The sequence below is a fragment of the Crocodylus porosus genome, unplaced genomic scaffold (genome assembly GCF_001723895.1).
Source record: "Crocodylus porosus isolate Cpor-Errol unplaced genomic scaffold, CroPor_comp1, whole genome shotgun sequence".
Taxonomy (NCBI): domain Eukaryota; kingdom Metazoa; phylum Chordata; order Crocodylia; family Crocodylidae; genus Crocodylus; species Crocodylus porosus.
In genome coordinates, this window is record NW_017728907.1 from 40,604,053 (window position 1) to 40,631,014 (window position 26,962).

The window sequence follows — 26,962 nt, forward strand, 5'->3', positions numbered from 1 at the left end:
AGCTATGTCAGCTTTAGCCCTGCCAGGCTAGTAGTGACCTGCAGAGGGGCACCAAGAGGCACAATCTGCCTACCAAGAAGGTAGTGAGTAAGCCTACCCTTAGCAAACACTCAAGTGATGTAAAGACAGAGCTGCAACACTATTGAGGCTCACCAGCAAACTCCTATATAGTAGTACCCACTTATCAGTGACCCAAATTCATGCTTGCACTACTGTACATGCAGTCACTACTAGCTCCTTTGACCCATTCACGTAATCCAGAAGAAAGGGAAGAAACAGAAAGCATATAGCATTATGACTCACCTTGACCCTGGATTCAGTGAGATGCACCTTTGAGAGACATACCTGGGGTATTGTTACACCTTCAGGAACATCCTTTAGTCCCAAATCATCCTCTGCTTTCTGCTGCTCAGCCACTGAGAACAGACTGAGATGCTCCAGAAATCACCTCCCTGACGACAGCACCTCAGATTTACCACATCACCCAAGTCTTGCCAGCTCTTGGAGTGTATTTTGCCAGCTAAAAAAATCACACTCTTATCTGGTCATGTGCTCAGAAATAACAGATTTCCATCCCCACCTCCCCACCATGGAAGAACCCTTGTCCTTATGGCAAGGCTTAAGTATGGTTTCTTACTTACATTGGCCGTTTATATTCATTATGCATTTGAGTCTTAGGAAGCCCATCCTATACATATAACTCCCTGTCCTCCTCTCTCTCTCCCCTCAAGGGTGTATCTATTTAGCAGACCAAAAGTCTTTCCTGATTCAGTTATGACCCAGGGAGTATTTGTGATATATTTACTTCCTTTCAGACATATTCTATGGATACCATCTCTCACTTAATTTCCCCAGTATGAAATATGTCCTTACCTGAATAGCCAGGTATTTTTTCTTGCTACAGGTCTCTCCTTTTAAAAATGTAGATTTATCATTGTCTGGGTTGACCTGTCTCAGTTGCATCAGACCATGTCCACAAGGGTCTATTTGACTGGCTATTAAACATACCAATGTCAGATGTTAATTCTCAGTGATTACTTCTCCCAAGTGTGAATAGGGAAGGAAAATTAAGTTAATCATTGCCTAACTAAACATTCCTGGCCAAAACATGAAACAAAAAAAAGTACATTCATATCAAATACCACAATTCATGCAGAGATAATAATGATAAGGCTAAATGCAGCTTGATGTTACATACAGAGAGGCAATATGTGTGATATCAGAAAGCACATTCATGACACCCCATGAACTCTTCAAAATATTGTTGGTTTGTGGCAAGTATGTAATAAATACTGAACTCATCTCTCAGCAGTTGTTATATGCATTCAGGTGCCACTAGTCATAAGCATGGGTGGATCTACAGTTTTGAAAAGGGGGTGCAGTTAGTATGGTGCATCAGCCTATATTGCACAACACATTTTTTCTATATAAGCAGAAACTAGAACCTGTACTAATATGTTATGGGCCTCAGGATATCTCATTTGGTTTAAGATCAACCCTACTGTTCAGGAAATCTTGTTGCACTGACTATAGGATTGTCCAACACAAGAAAACCTCCTTCTCTTAATTTTCCCTTAGTAGTAAATAGGCACTAGCCATGACTGAGGAACTATCTTACTTCAAAGTCTGAAATTTCCACCCAGAAGCACTACCCAGAGTATGAAAACTGAAGACAGCCAAGCTTCTCAACATGCCACCCTGCTAGCTAGTTCCCATAGGCTTACCAGTTGATTAATATGCAGTGAATATACCTGACTTGATCTCTCAATCAATTCTCCACCTTAGTGAGTGATGGGAAGAAGGACTCTCCATGTTTTGTTTTCTGGTACCATATTTGCCAACACTAGTAGGCTGTTTCCTTCTTTGTATGTAGCCTAGCTGCCCATCAAAACCAAGTGAATCACCTGTGAAGCTAGTCTTCGTAACTCCTGTATTCCAGGTATCCATTGTCAAGAAAGGAAGACATGCTGTCTCTCTCCCTAGACTCTCCTCTCCCTGGTTTCAAGATTAAACCAATCTATCCAACTTAAAAATTAATGCATTTATACCTCACAAATTATCCTTAGCATCTTGCACAATGTTAGGCCATATAGGACTTACATAAAATCTATGTATTTCATAGGAAGCACTGGGCAGTGCACCTGAGCTGACCACCGGGAATCCTAATTTTACTGTAACATAAGCAAGGAACAAATTACTACCCTCCTAGGGCAAAGATGGACAAGCAAATGATAATAATGTTCATATACAAGACTGTACAAAGAGACTATAAATTTAGTGAACTGTTCAGTATCTACCCAGACTTCCACTGCAACTAGCTAATTTTAGGTTGCCAGCCTTAACAAATGAATTTCTTGTCTTTTGACTGTTGTCACCAACATGGGAAATTAATTGAATTCTTAATGCTGTTGCTATAGACTCTTCTTCTGTTTAAGAAAAACTTATCAAGGCAAATCAGGACAAACACAAATTGAATAGATGTTAAGGTTTTCTAGCTGTAATGGACTAGAAAGCGTATCCTATTGTTATTATATCCAAAACATTTTGAAAGTACAAGCAGAGGAACGCATCTCTATCATCTGAATTTAATACAGAATCATGTTCTTCTCCTGTCACACAAAGAATTTGTTATAGATTTTATCTGGAATAAAAGCTATGTCAGTAGTGCCACATAATACATTTGTAAAGGTTAGAGATATTTTAACCCTTGTCTGTGACCAGAATTTTAATAGCAAGCATCCTCTCTGAAGCAGTCCTAGTGAGGGAAATGCTTCTGTAGACATTAATGCAAATCAGTGTAGAACAATGCCTACACAATGTTGCAATGGGGTCATTGTAGAATCATGTCCTTGAAATTACAAATTTATGACATAAGTAAAAATATATTATTACAAATTCTGTCAATCTCCTGTCTTTGCCACAGATTTGTGTTGTTGCAATCCAGAGAGATTAAACCATTTTATTGCTTAAACTGTCACGAAGACCTGCAAAAACAGAACAGCAGCATTACTTTAATGACTTTCTTTTTGAAATGTGCATTGTTACAATCCATGCATAATGAACAGTGAATCCACAGAAGTATTGGTTTTATCCATTTGTATTGTAGTTTCCAAAAATTCATGAAGTACTCCATCTTGAACTTCACTAATTAGGGGAACAATTAGAGAAGCAAACATTTCATCAACAGGAGTTCTGTTCACAAGGGGTTTGCAGAATCAGGCTCTATATTTGAAACTGGATGGGCTGTAACATGGAAAATTAAAAGCCTGATGGAGGAAATGGTTATTTCTTTTTATCCAGTTATATTTATGACTGAAACTTTTCTGGCAGAATCTATTTTCTACTTTAATTGCTCTTTATTTCTTTGCTAAACTTGAGAGATTGAAATTTCTGTACGATGTAACGTAGCAGTGACTGTGTAGCTAACAAGGTCACCATACTTTAAAGAGACAAGAGACTTAGCAAATAGTTTCAGCTGAGCAAATGGAATTGAGGGTGTGGGCTTGGTTTACTTAGTTTGGTAGAACAAGTGATTTGAACAACGTTTCCCTAAAATTAACAACAGTAAAAATATCCGAAATGAAATCTCAGGGCCTAGGTCCATGGCCATAACTAAGTATACTAGTTAAGGCTTACTTTGGCATATGGTCATTTTCATCAGAACTGCAAGACTCTTTGGGGATAAATGATGATTTAATTAGTGGACTGCATACACAGTTTCAACTTTTACCTTTTCTCCTTAAAACAAATCTCTAAAAAGCATTGATAGAAGTCTTGTTTTGATTATCCCTTTATCTTTCAGCCATAGATCAGTATCAGGGCATTTTCCCCTTCTTTTTGTTCATAATCCATTATAGAAAATACTGTGGATGTCTGCAGCATGACTGAAACTCCACATTACGTTTGCAATTATCCGTAAGATTTGTGTAGCATAAAGCAAAAATGTTTGCTTTAAGGGGACATCTGCTATAAATAAAATGATACCATAAATTTTCAAGACAGCCATCATCTACTTTGTTGTCAGAAAGGCGAAAAGTCTCAGCTTCCCAGCACAGGTTCCTTTTCGGCCTTTTGCCGGTGGGGTCAATAGCGTTTACTTTTGTGCTTTTTATAAATACCCTCCCCCACTTTAATGAAATTAGCATGTAATGCTTTCGACGCCCGCACATATCAGCTTTCATTCTTTGGGGAAACATGTGAACATCATTAAAACATAGTTTCTCCTTCACTCTCCAAAATATTTCCTTAACAAACTTTATGAAATTCAAACCAGGGGGTTCATTCTGATGCTATCTTTATTAAAGTGGCATCTGTTAATGCTGGTAAATGTAAGCATCTGTCATCGTTTCTGGTACAACCCCTTGTTTTCAGGGGCTAGGAGACATCAATCTGGACTTAACATTTGTAATAAAGGTGCCATCTGAGGAGCAAGACCAAATGTTTAATTAGATTTTCTTCTTACGATTCAACCCCGCTCATCTCCCACTTAGGAGGCAGGGCGCAGGAGCAGAAGCGAACTTTTGTTTTAACATGGTTTGTAGTGTTCTGTTGCATTACAGGCTGTATTATGTTTTCAAGGCTCAGGATCATAAAGAGTGAAAAGGTGTATTGCTTGGGCAGAGGAAGGAACCTACCAGGTGCACAAAGGGAGTGTGGAAGTTGTTAAGCCCTTTACAAGGCTGTTATATGTTCTGCTAGCTCTCCAGGTCAGTACGTTTGTATGTGTGGGAGGATGTTGGAACAAGCTGTTTGCCTCACCCGTTTTGAAGAGGCTAACATAATGTTGCTTAATGTTCTGGAAAGTTCATGGTTAGTTATTATACTTGACATCTGCACAAGAGTTTAAAAGAGGCTTTGTGTGTGTGGGTGCCTTCACTTCATAAGGTCCATACAAAAAAACTTCAAACATCTGAATAGCTTGGACCCTTTAATCTCTTTTAAACTGCTTGGATGGAACATTTTAAACATTTGTTGGCTACCTTGTCCAACAAAAAGAAAAGGTACCTTTCAAGTTATAAGGGAGTTTTCTTTGTTAGCAAGATAACCTCAATATTTCTTTTCACTTGGCTTGGGCTGGAATAAATGCTTTCTGATTGATAGGCTAAGTAAATTATTTTAGGAATGAATAAAGGTGCTCGGTCCTATTAACTCAAGTATGAGCAACAAGCAGTTGTGGGAATGTGTCTACAGTACAGCTGTTTGCACTGGTGTTCTGCAAGGGGAGCTCACTACACTTGCAAATTGCTGCTGCTTTTGCCATTAAAATCTCACTCATCATGGTTGGAATTGGTCAGTCAAGTACACTACTGCCTGTTCTGAAAAATCATACATTAAAAACCAATGGGCCAGATCCCCCTTGAAACTGAGCTTGTGTAATAAATCATGAGGTTTAAAAAATAATATACATGAGCTTTTAAAAATAAGAAATGTAACAGCCTCTTCATTTGCCTTCTGGGTTTGCCTTTGTCTTTTGCCTTTGTCTTTAGGGTTCTGGGTTGCCCACAGACATGCTCGTTGGCGTTCTAACTACAAGTCATCAGAGCCGAATCGATGACTGGAGTCTGCTCTGATTATAACGTTCCAGCTTCTCCTCATCGTCACATGTATTAATATTCCCCACATTTCAAAATGGCTGCGGGGGCACTTTAAACTTTGCCAAGTGAGCTTTAGTTAAAGTGCCCCTGTGGCCATTTTGAAATGCGGAGGTGGCGGCTTAATACACATGATGGTGAGCTGTTTTCATTAGAGCCACTCTGCAGGAAACTTTCTAATTGAAATGCACCTCCCCCTACCTCCAAGCATGTATTATAGGCAGCCCTGGTTTCCAAGCATTTCTCTCCAACCATAGGACCAAGAAATTTCTTTTTTTTTCTTTTTAATTTTTTAAATATGAACACCGAGATTCTCATGTAATCCCATGCCTAAAAGATCCGGGGCCTTAAGTAAATCACCAAATGTTGTGAGACTTGAGACAAAACCTGAGAGCTGGCAACACAATACTAATCTAGTATTCAGTGCCACTGTCCCCTTGCTTCTCTGTCATTGGAGAAAAATCTCATTCTAGGAAAAGTCAGAAGCTGGGAGACGGTTCTCTTTTGCTTGGATTCCTCTACTTTCTTTCTGGTGTAAAAAGAGATGGTAAAATATATTTGTCAGATAGATATAGCTCACAGAACTGTATTCATCAGATAATATTTCATTAAGAAGAGTTTACAGCTAATGCTGACACATATGCCATGGTTGGCCAGTGCACACAGGAAAAGAAAAGACAAAATATAATGAAATGGTTTAATTAGGCCATAATTTTATTAATTTAACTTGTCTGGGAACTACAGCAATAACTGGTACAAAGCAGGTTATAATTCCTTCATAAATTGTTTCCACCTAGTGGAATTTCTTTCCAGCTGGTTCCCAGCTGCTTGCTAAAACGTCTCTACTTTGTCCTGTAAGAGAGATAAGGAGCTGGGGGGAAAAAGGAAGTTATCTCCTTCCTCATACAAGATATTAGGAATCTCTAGTCTATTCCCCCGGTGTCTTAGGTAACCCACATTCATTTCTAACTCTGGTTTATTAGGGAACATAACCTTCTGTGAAATATAATAGACGTGCCTTTTACAGACTTGACACATTTTAAACATCAACTCCTGAGCACCCCTGCTGGATTTTTGTCTTGTTCCAAGCGATCTGATTGTGAGGAAAAATGCCTTCCCAGTCAGTAGAACTATATCAATGCTAAGCTTTTTTTTTTTGTGGAGATAGGCGTATATCACTAAGATATTAACTGAAAATAATCTGTAAAGCAATGTACGCTACTGATCTGATATATAAGTACATAAAAATATGAGGGGAACTACTTCAATATTTTAAATAGAGCCGATTGGAAATTTTACACTAGAACATTTTTTCTGGCAGAAAATGCTGAATTGATGAAAACAAAAATTTTGAAGGAAATACGTTTGTTATGACCAATTAAAAAAAAATGGAATGAAGCATTCCAAAAGATCAAAATGTTCCTTAGCAAAATGAAATACTTACGGTTTTTCATTTCAAAATTAGTTTGTTTTTCAATTATTTTATTTTATAATATGTATTATATAAGCATTCCATTAAAAAATGTTATATATTGACGTGATATACAATATTTCAATCAAACTAAAGTGTGTATTTTTTGCTGGAATATTATAGTTTTGAAAATTCTTGTTTATGTTGCTTTTGGAATGGAAAAAACAGAAATCACAGATTTTTCCATGAGACAGAAAATTACTTAAAATTTGAACACCCTTTTTGTATTTGTTCTTCAGGAAAAACATTCCTGTCAGCCCACGCCCTGAATGTTTGGGGTGACTATTCAACAAAAAAGCATTGCTTGTTGACTGCAGAATGGAATCAGTTTTGGAATACAAGAAACACAATTTGTGCCGAGTTTCTTACCTTTGCAAAATTAGGACTTAAGCTTGCAAAAAAAACCCCTGAACACACAGACTTACTTAAATTCCTCATGTGCATAAATTTTGTAGGTCTGGCTTTATTGTGCAAAGTTTCTTATGTGGCTTTCAAGGATGATCTCTAAACAAACTTTATTAAATCACAAAGGCCAGAATAAAAGATTTAAATGGATTCTATTTTGTAAATGGTTTAGACCTTAAAATTGTCATTTAATACAGCAAACATTTGTGAGCAGTTTATTAGAAAAAGACACCAGGCTGATCAAATTTAAGGAAAACTGGCAAGTAAATTTTAACCAGATGCTGCAATGATTCTTTCTGTTTCAATAAGAACCCAATCCAGCAAACTTTATGCAAGTGCTCAACTGTACTATTATGAATATTTTCATTGAAATCAACAGAGGAAAGTTAGCTTTGTGCATAAATGTGTTCAGGATTGGGGCCTAAGTATATATTTTTAAACGCATGCTTAAGTAATATTAAAAAAACTTCTAGGAAAAAAGTCCAAGTTATTAATCTGGTGGTACCCGTTCAGAAGACAAGTATCAGCTAAAACTTCAGTGGCAAGAAATGTTATTGATATTTATTTCTTTCAAAATACTTTTCCTTTCTCTTATGGCCTCACATTCTTGCCATGTTTTCTGGATTCCTTTATCATCTCTTGTGCTGAATCCTATATTATATGTAAGAGGTTAAAAAACTTTCCCATATTACCCTAAATTACAAGGTATGCAGTATCATCACCAATATGCGAAGGAACCTTTTGCATTTCTGTAGTGATTTATTCCCATTTGCATGTGTGTGAAAGATCCCTTCATCAAAGCTAAGCCTTGTTCTCAGAAGATTTAGCTTATGATGTGATGATATGGTATAAACCTGTTTGGTGCATTGACCTTAATGCACAAACAAACCACCTCTGTCAGCTAGTCTATATCTCTCACAGACACTCGTGTTTAAGAAAGCTTTCAATGTTTTTGTGGTTTATATCTTGATATTCTACCACAAAAATGGATTCTTTTATCTAGTCAATTCTCTACTATATTTCAGCTTTAGCACATGGGGAAATTTATCAGTGTTTTCAAAAGAGCATAAGCAACTTAGGAATTTGCTTCTGTCTTTCAGTGAGAATTGAGCACCTAATTCCCTTAGATTTATTGAAAACAGCCTGAATGTCTTTTTATTTATAGTATTTATATTCACATGTAGCACCTTGTTGTTTTCTATGTGTAATTTGTTTTACTTCCAGGTCAATATCGTTTTATCTACTGATTTATGTGTAAACTTTTTCAAAAAGATTTTAGGCATAGATGAACAAAGGTAAAGTAGCTCATATTTACCCATATTGCCATTTATTTCAGTAGAAGCGAAGTGCCCACAAACCTTTATGGATCCAGATGTAGTATCTTAACTGCATATAGTATCTCATGGGCTTTCAAACATCTGTATGGAAATTATCAGTCTTACTTTCAGCTATCTCAAAGAAAATCCAGAATAATTAGATAGATATTCTCCATTAAAAATGCTGTGCTGAAAATCTTTTCCTGGCATGTGAAAGATTTTGTAAGTCAATAGAGAGGTTTTAAATTAAAATACCTAATTTTGCTTTAGAATGGAAAAGATCAGTGGGTAACAGTGTATAAAGTTCTATAACTCAAGAACTGTTTTTAGCTCTTCTTTACCCACTATCAAGAATGGGGTAGGGTATGTAATGACACTAAAGCAATTCCTAAGTTCATATATGAACTTAAAAGGGTACCATATTTATTCAAATACAAGATGAGGTCCTCCCACCAATCCACATGGGGAAAAAAGCCCCTCATCTTATATTTGCATACAAGGACATCTCATTAAATATATCATCTGTCATGAAACTGCTGCCAAAAGCTGTATGTGCTCAGTAATGGAAACCAGCTATGAAGCTGATTAAATGTAGGCAACACTGAGCATGACTATAAAACACACAGCCCATATTGGGCAAACATACTGACAAGAACCTTTTTTTTTGGCCCTTAAAAGCAAACAGGCAAATGTTCCCTTCACAGGAACTGGCACTGGGCCGGGCAGCACTGCAGTACCAGGCTGGTACTGGGAAGGCCACAGCCAGCCCTGACACCCTCCTCTTGGTGCTAAAAATGCTTGATCTTAGCCAAAAGGCTGAGATGCTGACGGGAACCTACCACAAGGATAAGTTATTTGCACATACACACATGGACTATATTATTTGCATGACTCAGCCAGAGTCACTTTAGCCAATATAACATTAATAAAATCTTTGTACCGCAATAGAACTTCATGTAATTTTTATACCATATATTTGAAAACTGTTGTGGAAAGATATTTTTTAACTTGTATATATTTTATTTAAAATCTATGTAATAGATATAGGCCAAGAATGGAAAGTATTGCAGTATTACATTGGAAAAGGGTTATTATTAGGTTCATACTGATGTAAAATACTCATATCAATCTGGCCCTTCTGGTTTTAAGATATAAAATGTTAATCTGTAACTCAAAGACAGCACAATAATCTGAAGTGAAGAAATTTCTGAAGGAAATCTTATTCTTACAAAGGACTTGTCCTTTCTTATGGCGCTATTTAACTGATGCAGAAATGGAACACAGACGGTATGAATTGTAACAAAAATTGTATGATTCATATGATCAAAAACTGTATTAATTGGTAACAGTGTACATTAAAAATAGGTTTGGCGATCATAACTGTAGTAAGATGACAGGGGTTGTTGTTGATCCCCACTAGCAGGAGGGTTTTAACTCTAAAAGCTGATTAATTCCTGCTGAATCACTGTAGTAGTTTTGGCTTATTAGCCCTGTCTTCAAGGTGAAAGTAACTCTTTAAGGCGAGAATGCTGGAATCCGGGACAGATGTTCTGGAGAAAAACCCTGATACAGAGAGGAAGAATTGTTTGATGGTTAGGGCACTATGCCAGTGCTCAGGAGACCCAGGCTCAGTTCCCTGGTCTGCTACAGCCTTCTTGTCAGAAGTCATTTCTGTCATAATGCCTCAGTTCCTTTGCAGTAAAATGGAAATAATAGTGCTTCTCTACTTCACAGGGGTCTTGTAAAGATGATGCATTGGCAATTGAGGGACATGCAGAAATGGGGTCATAAGTACTCAGGAAAGATAGATTGTTTACAAGCTCTAATACACACGCTTGTCCTTATTGAGAGAACCCTGGCTTCACTGAAGTCAATAGCAAAACTCACATTGCCTTCGATGTAGCCAGGATTTCATTCAGTATACAGGATGGCCCTGACTACTGTCCTGTATAAACTGTGCCAAACCTGGAGTATTTTGTACACTCTATAAAATATAACCCTTCATGCATTCATCCAACGAGTCCCTTACTTTCCCCCCTATGCACGCATGTAATGTGCCTATAATTTCCTTGATGATTTTCATCCCTTGTTTTAATATTGCAACCATATTTGCTGGCTTAGAGCCTGGTCTCTTGGACTCATCTGACAGTATGTGCTTTCATTTGCTATTCAACTATTGTACCGTCCTCTGTGATTTGGTTTCATATCCCTACTTATATTCTTTAAAACTTCCTCCTTGACTTCTCTCTTCCCTCAGCAGAACTAAAAAACAAAACTTCTTGGATTAATGTGGTTTGCATTTACAGTGTGTCTCATTTAAAAGTTTTTTTTCTCTCTTGCATTTTCAATATCTTTATCTGCTCTGAAACATAATTCAGTTTCAATTTATATACTGTTTTTTAACATCAAGCAGTTCAAAGTCCTTCATAAAATGGAGGAGGAAGAAGCCAAATCTGAATAGTCCTTGCAAATAGAAAAATTTTCAGGTTAGATTTAAATTGAGATACCATACTGGCATTCTACATATTAACATGTTTTTTTCCTTAAATCACAAAGTTTGTACTTTATTTGTTTGCCTGTAGAAGTGTTAGACTAAATGTTTCCTTTTTTGGGGGGGGGGGGGGAATTCCTTGGCTGTTAATTGTTTTACACGTTTATGTAATGGATTAGTATTTTTCATTGTAGCTTTTCATGTATACATTTATTCAAGATATTTGCCATGATTTCATAGTTAGGTTATTTTTTTTTACAGATGGACCAGAACTATACTTGAATAGCTGAACAACACTTTCCTCATTTCTTAAAAATAATTTGTCTATAATGTAATGTCCCCTGAGATAAAGAGGAAGTTGCACTGAATACAAATGGGATTTTTTTTTTACTGAGGCTACTGGACACAGACAGAACTTGTAATTCCCTCTGGCACTGCAGCTCCCAGAATAACTAAACACAACCTGACCTGTCTAGTGCTAATACACAAGGTCTTCCTAAACCCTGGCCTGGAAAATAGATTGTGGAAGGGACTTTGATTATATAACCAGAACACTTTCAGGTGCATGGGGTATTATTATAGGGTTTCCTGCTCCAGTAATTAATTCCATGTGATGCAGCACTGTTGTGCCATGGCTCTGAGACACAACACAACTAATTCCCCTGATTACAAATAATTTTATCATGAGAAACATCCCACACTGTGGTTCCCAGATAGAGAGTTATACTTACTATAGGTGGAATATACTTAAAATGGAGCACCTCATAATAAATTATTTCTATAATAATAGGTTGAGGATGAAGGTCAAACTAAGGAGGAAGAAAACAAGGTAGGAGGAAACATCTACCACATCCACCCTACAACTTGAGAGATATTTATGAAGCAACACTTTGCTGTGAAAAATGTACAAATAAAAATGGGTTATTTGGTGATAACATAAATTATTTTTCCTTGAAAAGTCAAACAGCAAACTTTCAGCATTTTGTTCTGCAGCAGTAAGATACGGCACTGGGCATTAAGGTTACATGAGTGTAGATGACATATACCAGCCACAGCAGACAGTAATAGAGGTTTTTAAACAGCAAGTGACTTGATAATCCTATTCTGTGTCTTAGGCAAAGTATAGACATTTACTGACTTTTACAGACTTTTACAGGTATAAGTGCTTGGAAACCAGTCTGATCCCATAACAGTACAGAAGCTCAGTGTCTACTCACCAGGGTGTGGGGAGCCCTGGGGTGGTGTGCAGGAGCCCACCCAGAGACCCCCATGACCTCTTAAGTGAGCACAGCCCCAGGGAGCATGACTGGCCTACAAAGGACAGGCACGCATGGTTGTCGCTGCTGCCCGCAGTTGTCAAATACCTGTGGTTTATGATGATGGGGATGGGGGGGAGCGGTGTCTTGCCATGCCCAGCAGCCAATCAAGGGTGGCATGACCACTCAGCTGTGCGTGGCTGTGCTTTGCAGTCTCTGGCAGCATGGGGAACCTGCTGGGAGACATACAGGAGCACCCCCAACCTGCTGGTCTTGGCCAGTGCAGGCAGCCTGTGTCCTCCCCCACCCCAGCCAAAGGGTGAACATGTGTTCAGTTTGCTCCTGAACTAACCTGTATCAGTTAGAGAAACCCACCTAAGTTTGACTGATTCTACCTTGGGCTTTTTGAACATCTGTATGTAGTCTTATGCCATCTTTGGGATGCTCCTTTCCAGGATATTCTAATCCAAAGGTCACTGGGGTAACAAGCTGAAGAAGAGAAATAGTTGGTCAAAGATGGACATTTCAACTAATGCACAGTAATTTCTATTCACGTGATATCATTCATTCCTTTTCTTTCACAAGTAGGGAAGTACATTGATTTTCCTTTCATTACTCCTCCAGTAATATACAGATATCACTACTCAGAAACTCACCAAACATTGTTCAAAGGAAGGCATTCTCCTCCTTTCACTCTAACAAAAGATTTTTTAGGCATTAAAAGGAAATGTTTTGCTTGAGGATACAATGAGAAATTAGATTAAACCTTTGTTATTTGACTCCATTCATTGGCTACTAAACATTTACTCCAACCTAGCCCAGTCACTTGCATTGTACTTTGTAAAGAATGGAGGCCTTAGTTGGATGTATTTCTATCTGAAAAAATATTTGAAAGTTCTTTGATTATATTTTTTCTCATTTTCCTGCGGCCACCAGGGGGAGCTCCAGGTTTCAGCAGCCCTCTTCAAAAGCCAGCCCTGCTCACTGCTCTCTGGCTAGCCACTTCCATGCCTAGGAGCAGTGTTCCCAGCACAGAGACAGCACATAATAGTGCTCTCTTTGCCCATTCTGTATCTTCATGCTATGAGTGCTCCAGCCACTGCCCCTGGCAGCGATGACCAGTGTTGTAGGCTCCTGCTGGCCACTGTGGTGATCCTGAAGACCTGTGTGCTGAGAGCCACCTGGCCCATGGCCATCTCTCACCTCCTGGATCCTCCAAGCACAGTAACCATCTGCCAGACTGCCGTGTGCTGTCCCAGGGCCACTGCTGCTCACTTGCTGCCTTTTACCCATCTGCCAGGCTGGATCCCAGCAGGGACACTGGTGACAGACTCCATGATGTCACCACTGGGGTTGCCATTGCTCTCCTTGGTGTCCATCCCTGCTTCCTCTGGGACCACTGGGCCAATGAGAACTGGTGGCAGCATGTTGTCCTGTATACCTGAGATGATGAGCAGTGGCTGAGGCCTTCATGGGCTACCTTCCAGGATCTCCTAGAGCAGCTCCAGCCACACCTGGAGTGGTAGGACACTGGCATGAGGCCACCCTCCACCATGGATACCCACCTGTCCCTCACCTTGCTTAAGCTGGCCATATCTGCCAGCCTGTGGTACATCAGCCACCAGAGAGGCCATCCTGGAGGTGCTTGAGACCTTCCAAGACACACTGAAGGACACCGTGATCCACATGCATGACCCCTTGGCAGTAGTGGTGGGGTTCTGTGTTATGGGATTCCCCCAATGCATTGGGACCCTGGATGAGACCCACATCCCCATCACCTGCCCACCTCATGGAGATCCATCCCTTTTACAGCCAGAGGGGCTTTCACTCTGTGGTGCTCCAGGCTATTGTGGACCACCATGGAGACTTCAAGCATGCTAGTGCCAGCTGGGTGGGCAGCACACATGACATCTGCATCTTCAGGAACTCCAGCCTGCTGGTCCTGGTGATCAGTTGTGCTGGGGGTGCCAGACCTGCAGCTGGGTGCTGTGGTGGTTCCATCTCTCCTCATTGAGGACCCTGCCTACATGCTTCTGCTGTGGTTTATACAGTCCTACCCTGGCTACCTGGACCCTTGCCAGGCATACTTTAACCAAAGCCTGGGCCAGATTTGTGCCCTGGTGGAGTGTGCCTTCAGCTGTAGCAGACCCTGAATTAATGTAGCTTATGTTAACATACAGTGTAATAATAGTGAAATGTAGCCATGTTAGTCTTGTCCTGTAAGCGACTTGAAAACTGCGTTTTGTATTTTTCTGCTTGGCAGAAGTGAATAAACTCTGCATAGCCTTTATGTATAAGTGTGTGTAAAAGGGTGAATGGTAAGAAAATAACATAGAGATGGGAGAAAAAAAATTAACTGCTTATGTAAGCAACAAAGCACCAAATGTAAGTTACGAGTCAGTAAACTAATTAATAAATGTCTGAAGACTCCCTTTCAGGCCTAGGGCACAAAAAGATAATGAGGAGAAGGAATGCACCCATCCTGCCAGATGGGCAGCAAGGACACTCCAAGGCTAAAATACTAATCTTGATGACCAAACTGACCTCAGGCCGAGGTAAGCTGAATACAAACCCCCCCCCCCCCAAAACAACTCCAAAAACAGAAGCTGGGTATGGAAAAACCCCAGAGCACTGAAACAAAGGATGCCAACCCCTATAAAAGAGAACTTTGAAAATGCCAAGTTGGGCAAGTCTCTCTCTCAGCTGCTGTTTCATCAAAGCACAGACACGTCTGTTTCACCCCACTCCAAGTTGTTATCTACAGGATCTTTCTCTCATAATAACCAACCTACCTGCTATCTGCATCTTCTCTCAATAAGGCCAGGGCTGGCCACCCAGTGCTATTATTAAACAACTGCTGCTGGTAACTATAATGTCTAAATGGAATGGTTGTTTTGTGTTTGTGTGCGCCTGTGTGTAAGTTTTGTGCATGATAATCTGTGCGTCTATATGAGTAGTGTGTCCAAACCTCTATGTCTAATTCATATAAGCAAGAAAAGCAGCATTTTGCCTTATCCCCCTTTATAAGGTTTCACTCGTGATTTGGCACGTTAAATTTAAAGTAACACCGCCATTTGAATGGATGTTGGTGCACCCTCATTACGCACCTTGAGTTCACTGAGAATAACCTCCCCCGGGTCATCATTGTGGCCTTTGTGCTGAATAACATCTGTGAGGCCCAGAAGGAGTTCTGCGAGGACTGGCCAAAGGAGGTGCCATGTGTAGAGGATCCCTGGCAGCAGGAACACTGCCTGCACCCCCAAACCCCTGCCAAGGCCCCAGGACGGCTACGAACCCATCAGTGGGGGACCAGGGCACCAGATGCAGAAGGCACTAGACAACCACCTCCTCCAGCACTCCCCACTGTAGCCCAAGTGCACCACCACCCAAGAACCCCCCTATCCCCTCTGCCCACCCCCAGCACCATGCTCACACGTCTCAGAAGAACAAGCTTTTATTTTCTTCATATCAACCAGAGCTCCCCTCTCTTCCCAGATTCTCCATCCCCCCTCCCCCAACAAACAGAGCCCCTCCACCACCCACCAACAATAAAATACCTTCTTCCCTCTGAAAACTTTATACAATGTCCTTTGTGTGCTGTCTTGGGGTGGGGTGCTAGGGGGCAAAGCCTGCAGACAGATGGTTAGCACCCTGGCTTTTGGTCATTCCCCCATGGGTGCACATGCTGTAGCAAATGTGGCAGGTGGGGGACACGTCCAGCGGTGACGGTGGCTGGTGCTCCCCTGGCATGGGTGGTTCCCCCTCCAGCAGCTGGTGTCCAAGGCCAGGAGGGCCAGAGTGCAGTCCTGACCTTGCTGCTGGAGGCAGTGCAGGACCTCCTTCCAGGCCCAGGTGGGGGCCTGCTGTTGGGTGGCAGGTGGCTGCCAGGAAGCAGGTGGGGTAGGGTCAGGGACCAGCCAGTGGGGAGCAAGAAGGTCACCACCAGAGCCAGAACAGTGTCCAGCACCCAACAGTCATCCGTGACCTGCACTGCCAAGGCCAGGATGGTGTTCTGCTACCACAGCATCTCCACCCACTTGCGCTCCACTACTTTACTGCTCTTCAGTCTAATGATCCTGGCTTGATCTCTCTTCTCTCTTTAAAGAGGTTTGTCTCATTCCTCTCTCTTTCAGTGGAAACATCCTTTCCCACTTCTTTTTAAAATTCTAACAGTGTTCTCTCACACCATTATTCTCTGCCAATATGCCCAACTTTGTTCTGTTCTGATATCCTGCATCACTGTGCTACACTTGACCTCAACTCAGATTTAAGCCCAATAACCTGGTGACTCTATATGAGATGTTTCCTGCAGAGTAAATTAATTAGTTCTTTACTAACTGTCTTGTCTAAATGTCTGTAGTAAGGGTCTATACATGTGGCCCTATTAGGCTGGAGGAAACGATTTAACTCCGTAGCAGGGTAGTACTTGTAAATAGAAATACTATCCTGCTGTGGAGTTTTTTACTCTGCAGCACTGCAAATGTAGACACTGATGCGGCTGGTTGGGACACAAAGGTGGTTCAGTGAGGGGGTGCCTGCTGGCTAGCCCCATACTGGAGCACCCTTGTGCCCCAGCCAGCTCCTCTGCAGCACATTGAGCCAGGTCAGAGCAGCTTCAGGCTGGCCTCCCTCCCCGTCCCCTGTCAGCCAAGGCTGCTCTGACCCAGTTCAAAGTGCTGCGGTCCTGGGCACACATGTAAACGTGGTGCCCGGGAGCGATAAACTATAGCGCAGAAGTGCTGTCTTGTATAAAGTGCTGGAGTTTATTGCTTCACATTAATATGCATGTGTAAATACACCCACCATACCCCTCTTTGCTCTGATGGGGCCATCCTATTGAAATACTTTGCAAGAAACCTAATCAGGCAGTTCTCCACTGTTTTCTCAAACTGCCGTACCGTGTTTTTCAGTGGTAACAGTTATAGATTGGTTAGTTCTGCTTTGGAAAGTACTTCTGAAACCTAACTAGTGTAAGTCTGTATGTATACCTCAGGTGCTAGGAACAATTTGATCTGCATAAGATGTATCCAGGCATCTGTTTTCACGTTATACAGAGGGACATCCATTTATACATTACCTTGAATTACCTGTACAAACCCATCATAAACTTCATCAGTAGTGGCCTAGCAGCATTTGATGGCTTGGGATAAGACTTTTAAAAATGGGCTCATTAGGTCAAGAGCACCTCTTGTCAAAACAAGATTCTAGCAGGCAATGGCCCAATCACATTATGAATTCCTAATGTTAGTAACAACAACAGAACTAGCAGTAGTAGGAAATTTTCAAAAAATATGACTAATATAGACATATAAATATGACTAATATAGTGAATGTTATGGATGATTATTGTTATACTTTTGTTAATTAGACTACTTGTAAAGTGCTGCAAAAGTGTTGAATTGTTGGGCCAGCTATTTATATTAACATTAAATGTGGATACACATTTTTACAACTATGTCAAAACTGTAATCCTACACACTGGCTATCGATGTGCTCTGGCCGTTATAATAATTTTCAGTATTGCCGTACATTTATTATTTTTTCCTTTAATGTAACTTTTGCTCAGAATAAGTCAGTATTAACAGCAGTCTTATTATGAAGGAGAAAAAAGAAAAGAACTTGAATTTAAAAATCAGAATATCCAATTAATCTGTAAAAGGCCTTTTTGAATTCTATAAATTAGTCTATCTCTATGTCCTAGCCTATGTATTCATGCCATCTCAATGCTTAATCTATTTAGGATTATTAAAAAATATAAATTCTAATGATGACAGTTTTGTGCATTCCTGTGAGCTATTACTTGATTGAAGCATCACAAATTTTAACCAAAGTGTTTCTATGAATCAGAGCAAGATAAAAATATTTGACTTCATAAATCTTTTATTTCTGAGTGACTGATGAAAAAGAAAAGGTCTATAAAGCCATGAATACCTATTTTAGTAAGCGATGCAAAAAGTTCTATAAAGAAATAATTGATAATCTTGAGATTAGTGACAGAAAATTATAAATCTGTCTCCTTTATGAAGTCTTTTGTGTGAAATATGGAATGGTTTGAGCTATAAAATATGAGTTTACCAGCAGGAGACTCAATCAACAGCTTTGAACACAATATTTTAGGATGATGCTGGAAGCCAATACTATAGAGATGTGATTTTGAAATTTTATTTATTTACATATTTTTTCTTTTGTCTGGACTCTGTTAAAATACACATTACAATATTAATAGTAACTGCCATAGATAATTACTGTTGTTATGTACATGCTTTAACATGTAGTTCTAACACCTTCTCTCAATGGTCTTGAAAGACACCATTTAATATTTGTAGATATTGTGTTGTTCTACATCTTGAAACCATAAACACCATGTCAGAGGCTCCAAGGAATAATAAAATATTAATTTGATGGCAAAACATTAAGTGGCTTAAAGAAAGAAGCTGTTGTTTATCCCATGAGTGTCTTTTAAGACATTGATGTCTATCTTTGAATGTGTCTATTCTTAGCCAAACTAACCACACATAATGAGACCTAAGTAACTGTCCAACTTCAATCATGCAGTTCACTTACGGAAAACCACGAATTTCTTTTTTTTTCTATAGGGCTTCAGTATTAAAAAGTTCATTTTCTTATCCCCAAGCTTTCTGGTATTGACAGCATTGTAAAAAAGACAATGTATATTCTTGTTAACACTGGAGAAAAGGCATCTACTTAAAGAAATGACACTCCCTTCACATACGGTAAAGAGAGCACAAGAAGTGTGTAGTTTTAATATGCTACAGCATACTTCATTGAGGAACCATAAATGCCTGCCTAACCACTACTAGAAAAACAAATATACTGGACATATCCTGGAAGGGCAGGTTGGGAAAGCTAAATCTTGTACTGATGTCAATACATTCCATTAGAGGTAAAGGTCTGATGAAGAATGTTTTGCATTTGAAAGCTTGTCTAACTCTATCCCAACTACATAGTTGGTCCAATAAAGGATATCACCCTAAGGAGTCCTTGCCTCTTGCATAACTTCTGGACTACCATGGCTATAACACAGGGGCAGGCATTTATTTTGCCTGGAGGGCCACTAAATGAGTTTTGGGGACCTGTTGAGGGCCACATTAATCTCTCCCTCCCCCCTCCTTGCTTTGTGCAGAACCCAGCTGGAGTTGTAGTTCAGCAGGAGACCCAAAGCTCAGCTGTGGACCCAGACAGGGACTTCTGTCATGGTGGGCAGGTGGCAACATCAGTTGAGGGCAGGTTCTGGAGCCTGATGTGGAACCTGTCAGTGGTCTCACAGCTGTCAGTGGTCTACCCACCCAGTGTGGTAGAGGCTCCTTTTTGGGTCCACAGCTGATGCTGCTGACAGGTTCTGTATCAGGGCTCCGGGCAAGAGCTTCCACTGCTCCATGAGGGTAATGGGGTCAGCTGTGGACACTGTCAGAAAGTTCTGCATTGGGGCTTTTAAACCTACTGACCGCATGCACAGCTGATGCTGCCACTCGCCTGCTGTGGTAGAAGCCCCACCTGGGTCCACAGCAGATGCTGCTGCATCAAGGGCTGATGATGCTGGGTAGAAGCAGTCTCATTCACCCACCCCACACCACAGGGCCACCAGAGCCACCAGGTGCCCACAAGCCAGATCCAATGAGTTGGTGGCTGTCCACCCATGGGCTGGATAATATCTGTTGGTGGGCTGGATCCGGCCTGTGGGCCATAATTTGCTTACCCCTGCTGTAACATTGCACTTACACTACCAATAGAGGTAAACCAATTTACCTGAACCAGTTCAAGACCTGGCCCACTGAAGTCACTTTCAATGTGGGCTTTATTTTCTCAGCCACTTTAAGTAACCGTTCACCAAGGAACTTCAGGGAGTATGCCATTTAAAATAGATGGCACAATATGGGCATAGTATTATAATCACAGGATGAACTAAATAGGATTGGTACAATATAAACAGGTATGGAATCTGAATACTGTTTACTGATTGTGCGCAATTATGATACATTGAGAAGCCATAATCAAAGCATTTAAAAAAAACCCATCTAATTTATTGTAAATCAAAAATTAAAACTGTAAACTCCTGCCAGATCTCTTTTAGTAAAAATTACTGGGAATGGTACCGGTTTTTAATCATTTACCATAAATTTAAACAAGCCAAAGTAAATCAGACAATGTGTCACTCTCAGTTAGGCCCACTGAATCTTTATTGAAAGTCAAGAATGGTTGGAAAGTCCAACCCTAACAGCCGATTGGATTAGCATAGTTAAGGCACAGCACATTCTCAGCTGGCAGCACACAGGGGATGCTGGTCAGATCGTTCATGTCCAACTTTTGCTCCTCAGCTTGAATGACCAGTTATCTATTCACACCTTGGCCAAGCAGGTGAAGCCTTTTGCAAGAGCCCAGAGCAGCTTTTGAACTCATGCATTTGGAGCCCTATCACTTTGCCACTACAACCCCTAATTCCATGTTGTGCCTTTGAAAATCTTCTCTTCTAAATGTGTTTCTTTAAAACAAAGTTAAAAAGGAGAGAGGAAAAAAACCTGACATGTCCTATTGAAAACACAACTAACTAGCAGCTTCAAAGCAGCAAGTTATAAGTATTAATAAAAGTGAAAGATGTAGCATAAGCAGGAGTCAGGATAAGGTGATGAGAGTGGCTACATAGGAGGAGAAAGTGGTAAAAAAAACCCAAGAATGGCACTTTCCCCTTGCTTTAGAATATATAAAGGAAGAAGCATTAAGCTGTACACAGAAGATCGTGATTCCATTGAGAGGTTCTGGTGACATTAATATTCTTCTTACCATAAACCCTTGAAGTTAATGTCATCAGAACCACAAGATGGAATTACAATCTAAGATCCATTAAAGAAAATGGATGCATCTGGCTTTCACATTGTGTAAGCCCCTTGAACCCAGTCATTCTGGGACTGTGAAGCCTAGCAGCTGGAAGTAGTTTTTGCTAAGTCATGCTCTTGGTATGTACAGCTTAACAGTATTTATAATTCTCACAATTACTATTAGTATTCTAATTATTATTAGAAAGATGGTTGGCTTCCAATTGCTGATGTACTATGTATGTTTAGTTATGCACATGTTGACTGTTTCAATAGCAGCGGAGGTAAAGAGAGGCAGAGCTGACTGTTTTGTTTGGCTCTCATTTTTTAAATGCTTAGATTTGGTGCTGTGCATCTGGTATTCAATTTGTCACATAAGCACATTGGGTCTTGTTTGCTTAAAAAAAAATTATACAGTTTATTATTTTTTTCCTGAGAAGAGATGACAAGTTCCATTTTAATCTTTCCAAAGAGTTTTAATTTTAAGCATTCCCGTTGGACATCAGGCTGGGGAGGGTGGACTAGAGTTTTGAATTACTACATCTGGAATTTTGTCCACCCACAGGTAGAAGTGACTGCCAACAGCAGAAGTGGGAGAACCGTCTGGAATCAGATCTCAATTAAGGTTATACAGCATCAACAGCGTTAGACTCAAGGGAGGCTTTCACCAGTCTATATCTGCTCTGCAAGTCACTGAACACCACCAGATGACAGCTTATCAAAATAGTTACACTTGGCACCACTTCTATGGGCACAATACGTCCTGGATAATTTATTTTGTTTTATGTATTCAGCTGCGTACTAATTAACTCTTTGTCTCTTGGAGCTCTGACTTCCTGTACTAATGCATTAATACATTTTATGTGAAAGCAAATGATGTCATTTTGCACCCAATATTATAAATTATTCTTTCATTTACTGATTTAAATGTTGAGTAACTGGATATCAGTGGACTGATTCAGCATTTGTGTGGCAAATTGAGACTCTGGCTATGGGATTAATAAAGAGGTATGTTGCACTTTTGACTGAAAAAGACAACTACACTTTACCTTTCACTTTAACTATCATGTGGCATTTTATACAACCAAGGAAACTTAGGGTGTGTCTATACTTTGCCCTCTGGCGATGTTATTACTGTGCTGAGCAGTAGTACTTCCAAAAGGTGCAGTACCCGCCTGTACTGTGCCGTACATGTGGTGCACAGTTATTATGAGCAGCTACTTTGCTGTTGTGGCACACTGTAATGGGGCACCATATCACTATGGTGAGGTAGCTGCTGGTCACGTGTAGACACCTGTGGGCACTACATTGCCATAGTGCGTTGCTTTGGCAACATAGCATCACATGTAGAAGCACCCTTAGTGCACAAGGTGGCAGAGCTCTTTATGGACCCTAATTAAAAGCCCAATGAAGTCAGTGGAAAGATTCCCAGTTATCTCAGTGACCATTGGATCAGGACCCACAAAAAACAATTTCACACTGAGTACTTAGTGAATTTCAGGATCTTAGCCCAAAGAAGTAGGATTAACTTAACACAGTATGCTCTGAAGGAAGGGTCACGCTGGAGGAAATTAAAACTAAGACTTACACTGTTTTGCTAGGCCATGCATCTTGAATTAACAGCAAGCATTTGCAGGGATTTTTGACTCTGAAGTCACCATTGCGAAAGTGTTGAAATCTCAGTCTTGCTACTCAATACTAGTGTTTAAAAACAACTCAAAGGAGATGAGCAAGAGAGAGAACAGCACAAGCGTATTAGAGAAGCAAGCTGAGCAACACAGCCCAGTACTTGCTTATATGTCCAAAGACAGGAACTATGTCTGTGAAACTCTCTATTTGTATCCATATATTTTATTTCCTTCTACAAGTGAAGTGAAAAAGTTTGTTTTCATGCTGTTTTCTAAATAAAGAGATCAAACTGCTACCAGGTCTAAGTCCAAAATGAGATGCAGTGTTACAGAGCACGAGGGCCTTGTTTCACATTCATTTTAGGCAGTTACTGCAGCTCTTAACCCCTGAATTGTCCATACATTAACACCTGAATCTAGTTTTAAGCATGCTTTAGGTAGCTTAAAGTGACACCATTCCGGGACAGGTTTATCTCTTATCAGTGTTACCCAGCTTGAATTCCATTAGTGTTTTGCTACTCCCTGCTGCTCAAGTTGCAATCCGTTAGCATCCCAGGATACAGTTACCACCCCCTCCCCCCATGGTCTGTGGATAAACTTTCTACCCCTTGAACTCTATTGCCCGAGGGCAGTTCTGGCACCAAGCCAACTTCCTTGCCTGCACCCAGGAGCGTGACCTTCCCACCCCAGGGGTACAACCCTGTGCAAACAGCCTTCAAGAGGGCTGAGCTGGGGGTGAACAAGGTAGGGGGCTGTATTGGGTGTCTGAGCTCAGGCTTTCTTCCCAGGCAGGGGCAGTACTTCTCCAAAGTGCCTTCTTTCAACTCTCACACCTCTCAGCCACCCCAGGAAGCATAATCCACATACCACAGACCCAAATCCCAATTCATCAAAACATGTGACCTTCTTTAATTTACATAATCTTTCCTTTTTTTAAAATTCTTTTTTTTTTTTTACTTTTTATTTTATCCTGCAGTGGCTGACTTCCTTCACTGTACCATCCTTCCTTCACCCTGATTTCCCTTCCACCTCCCATTCCATTACCCAACCCATTAACTCTCTGCCTCCCAGAGAGTTTCCACCCCCTCAACCCAACCTAGAGCAGAGTAGAAGACTGTCTTGGCTCACCAGCCCTGTACTGGCAATGTACAGGTGTAGCTTCTAGTCAGGCTCCTGCTCACCAGCCCTCTAGTGACAAGTCACAGATGTGCAGTTAGTGGACTGTCAGATGATAAGTCTACACGTTCATTAATGAGCCTTAGTTACTGCATATTTAGTTTAGTACTTGCTTAATGAAATACTAACTAATACATGCATGGTAACTAAAGTTACTGCATGTTAGCCTAATACTATTGCTCAATAGGCTATTAGCATGGTTTTTAACCACCATGTTAGCACAGTGTTATTAGGCTAATGCACAGTAAGCATCTTGTGTACACATGCCAAGAAAGGTTTTTAGCCTACAGGTGCAACTGCTCCAAATTCAAGCTAGCACTAAAACTGATCAACATTTGAGCAGCTCAAAGTGTGAATGAGTGTTAGCCTGCATGCATATATCTCTTTTTTGTATTTAAATATAACTTCTAATACTGTTCATTGGAACAGCTGTCTTGGCAAGGGTAACAAGGTTATCCTTGTCTGGAGGAAAGAAGTATTTTGCGATTTCAGAATGAGTCTTCAGACAGAAAGGGAATGAAACCTGAACTTTTTGAAATTCTCTAGGATGGTCATTTCTGAATATATATATTGATGGGTACATCAATATATATATTCAGAATTGAACATCCTAGAGAATTTTAAATGTTCATGTGACTTTTTTTTCCAATATAGAAATATTCTAAATTTCAAAATAGGACATTTTGATGTCATAACTTTCCCCCCAGTTTTCTTCTGAAAAGAATTTCAGGTGGAATTTCTTATTTCATAAAGTGTTTTAATTTTCAACAAAGCTGCGTATTTTGCTGGACTAGGATTACATCAAAATTTCTCTCTCAATAATTAAGACATTTCCATAATATCCATCATACAAGCATTAACTGCTGAGAATTTTGAAGCCAGAAATACAGTTACAAAATATGCAGCTCAGAATTCAGAATTTGATGCTATTCATTGGTTGATAAACACAATTCTTCAAGCCTGAGAAAGGCAAAATTTTTATGCTAGGAGCAAGATATGCCTGACTGTGGAGTAATGTGAGATGTGGTACAAGCTGGTATGTAACACTTAAATATGGCAAATGAAAACTGTTAAAGATTTTAATCCTTCCCCCAAAATTGGATGAACAGCACAGGAATCCTTCACATATTTAAAAATAAATCTGTTTTTTGGGATAGGAGGGAGAGAGTAAGAGGATTTTTTTTTTTAACTCAAAATTTCTCTCAGTTGTAGTACAATAAAGATCTTGTGGCAGCTAGATCTTACATATGAACAGAAATGTAGGTTAGGCTTTAATAGTTACTTCTGGTAAATGTTCACTGATCTCAGCCTTGCAATGGACCACAAAAGATCTGTTTCATATTTCATTTGTCCTTTCCCTCTGGACTTGAAGCAAAGCTCACTGAAGATAGTAAAAAGTCTCTGGATATGGGCAGGGATCTGTTTTGTTGGTTTGAGACCAGTTTGAGACCAACATGGCTACAAAACAGATCCCTAAAACATGGAAGATATCATATTTTAGCTGTTTGGAAAAGTAAACTTCATTGCTAAACAAGAAAGAAGGATTTTTTTTCACCTCCCTGGCCGCTTCTGACACTGGACACCCCCAGGGAAGAAGACAGCCTAATCTGCACATCACACAGCAACACTCACACAAAAGGACTCTCAGATACCCGGGGAATACATTTCCAGCTTCTACCTCCCCTGTGCAAAATGGAATTTATTTTCTACCTAAAAGGACTTTTGCAATCTTTGAATTCTCCTCAGCCGGAAGAAGGGTGTATGTGCCCAAAAGCTTGCAAATAAAGCATTTTTTTACTATTATTTAGTTGGTCTAATAAAATATATTGCCTCTGACCCAAGAACTTTATGTATGTTTGGATATGGGCAAACACGTTGATAGGGACCGTCCCTTCAGATAAGGTCTGGAGCTGTGTGGGGAGGAGGGAGTTGAGGGCTCCAGCAATTGTGGGGGTAGGAAGGGTTGGATCAGGTCCATGGTGGGGGGGGACATTGGAGGGCTCCAGGAACATGTGGGGGTTGGGCAGCTGGTCCGTGTCAGTGGGGTAAAAGTGGAGTTTAGTGGGTTTCTCACCTTCTCATTTTAAAGCTTGCTTCTGCATTCCCACATCTGAAGTGCGGGGGTGGGGGGGTTGCCCCCTGGTGCCTCACTTCAAGCTGATACCTGAGGCACATGCATGCAAATATAGGTGCTAACTTTGTGCCTCACAGGGTGTGACAGGTAGCTTTTTGGAGCAGTGACATCTAGCTGAGTCACAGACAGTCCCTTTCTGGAGGGGAGGGAGGTAAAGCAATACCCACTGGGATGCCAGAGGACAGTGGGGAACTTCTACCAGTAAAGAAACTATCAGAGAATTCATTACAACTGTCTAACTCAGATGGATCTAGATTTAGACCTTATCACAAGAGGATTGAGTTTCCACTGTGTGCACCATTTTTAGGCATACACCCAGCATTTCTATGAAGAGAAATGTGATTCAATCAATTGAAATAGCACTTGTATGTACCCTCTTCTGAATTCAGTGGGCCTCAAATTAGGCCTTTTAGGGAAGCAAATGCTCCATAGAAACAGGACTTCGTTAAGTAATTAGATTTTTACCATAGGTTTAAATAAATGGCACTGTAAGTATGAGGTCCTAAAACTCTTCTAGAGCAAATAGCATTGGGGAACATTTCATGGAGGAACACAGCAACAACCAAGGCCTTCTCTAGGGGGGACATAAATCTGGGTGACTGCCCTGGGCCCCGCACTTTGTGGGACCCCTTGGAGCCAGGTCAGCTTTGCATGCGGCCATGC

General features: G+C 40.4%; 1 long non-coding RNA gene across 1 annotated transcript in view; it reads right to left on the minus strand.

The window, feature by feature from the left end:
- Positions 1–312: 312 nt before the first annotated feature.
- Positions 313–26,962, minus strand: part of LOC109307352 — a 33,851-nt gene continuing 7,201 nt past the window's right edge. Inside the window, exons 2-3 of the long non-coding RNA XR_002100242.1 lie at positions 874–991; positions 313–427 (exon numbers count right to left, since the gene is read on the minus strand). This is a non-coding gene — a long non-coding RNA (uncharacterized LOC109307352). The remainder of the gene's footprint in view (positions 428–873; positions 992–26,962) is intronic.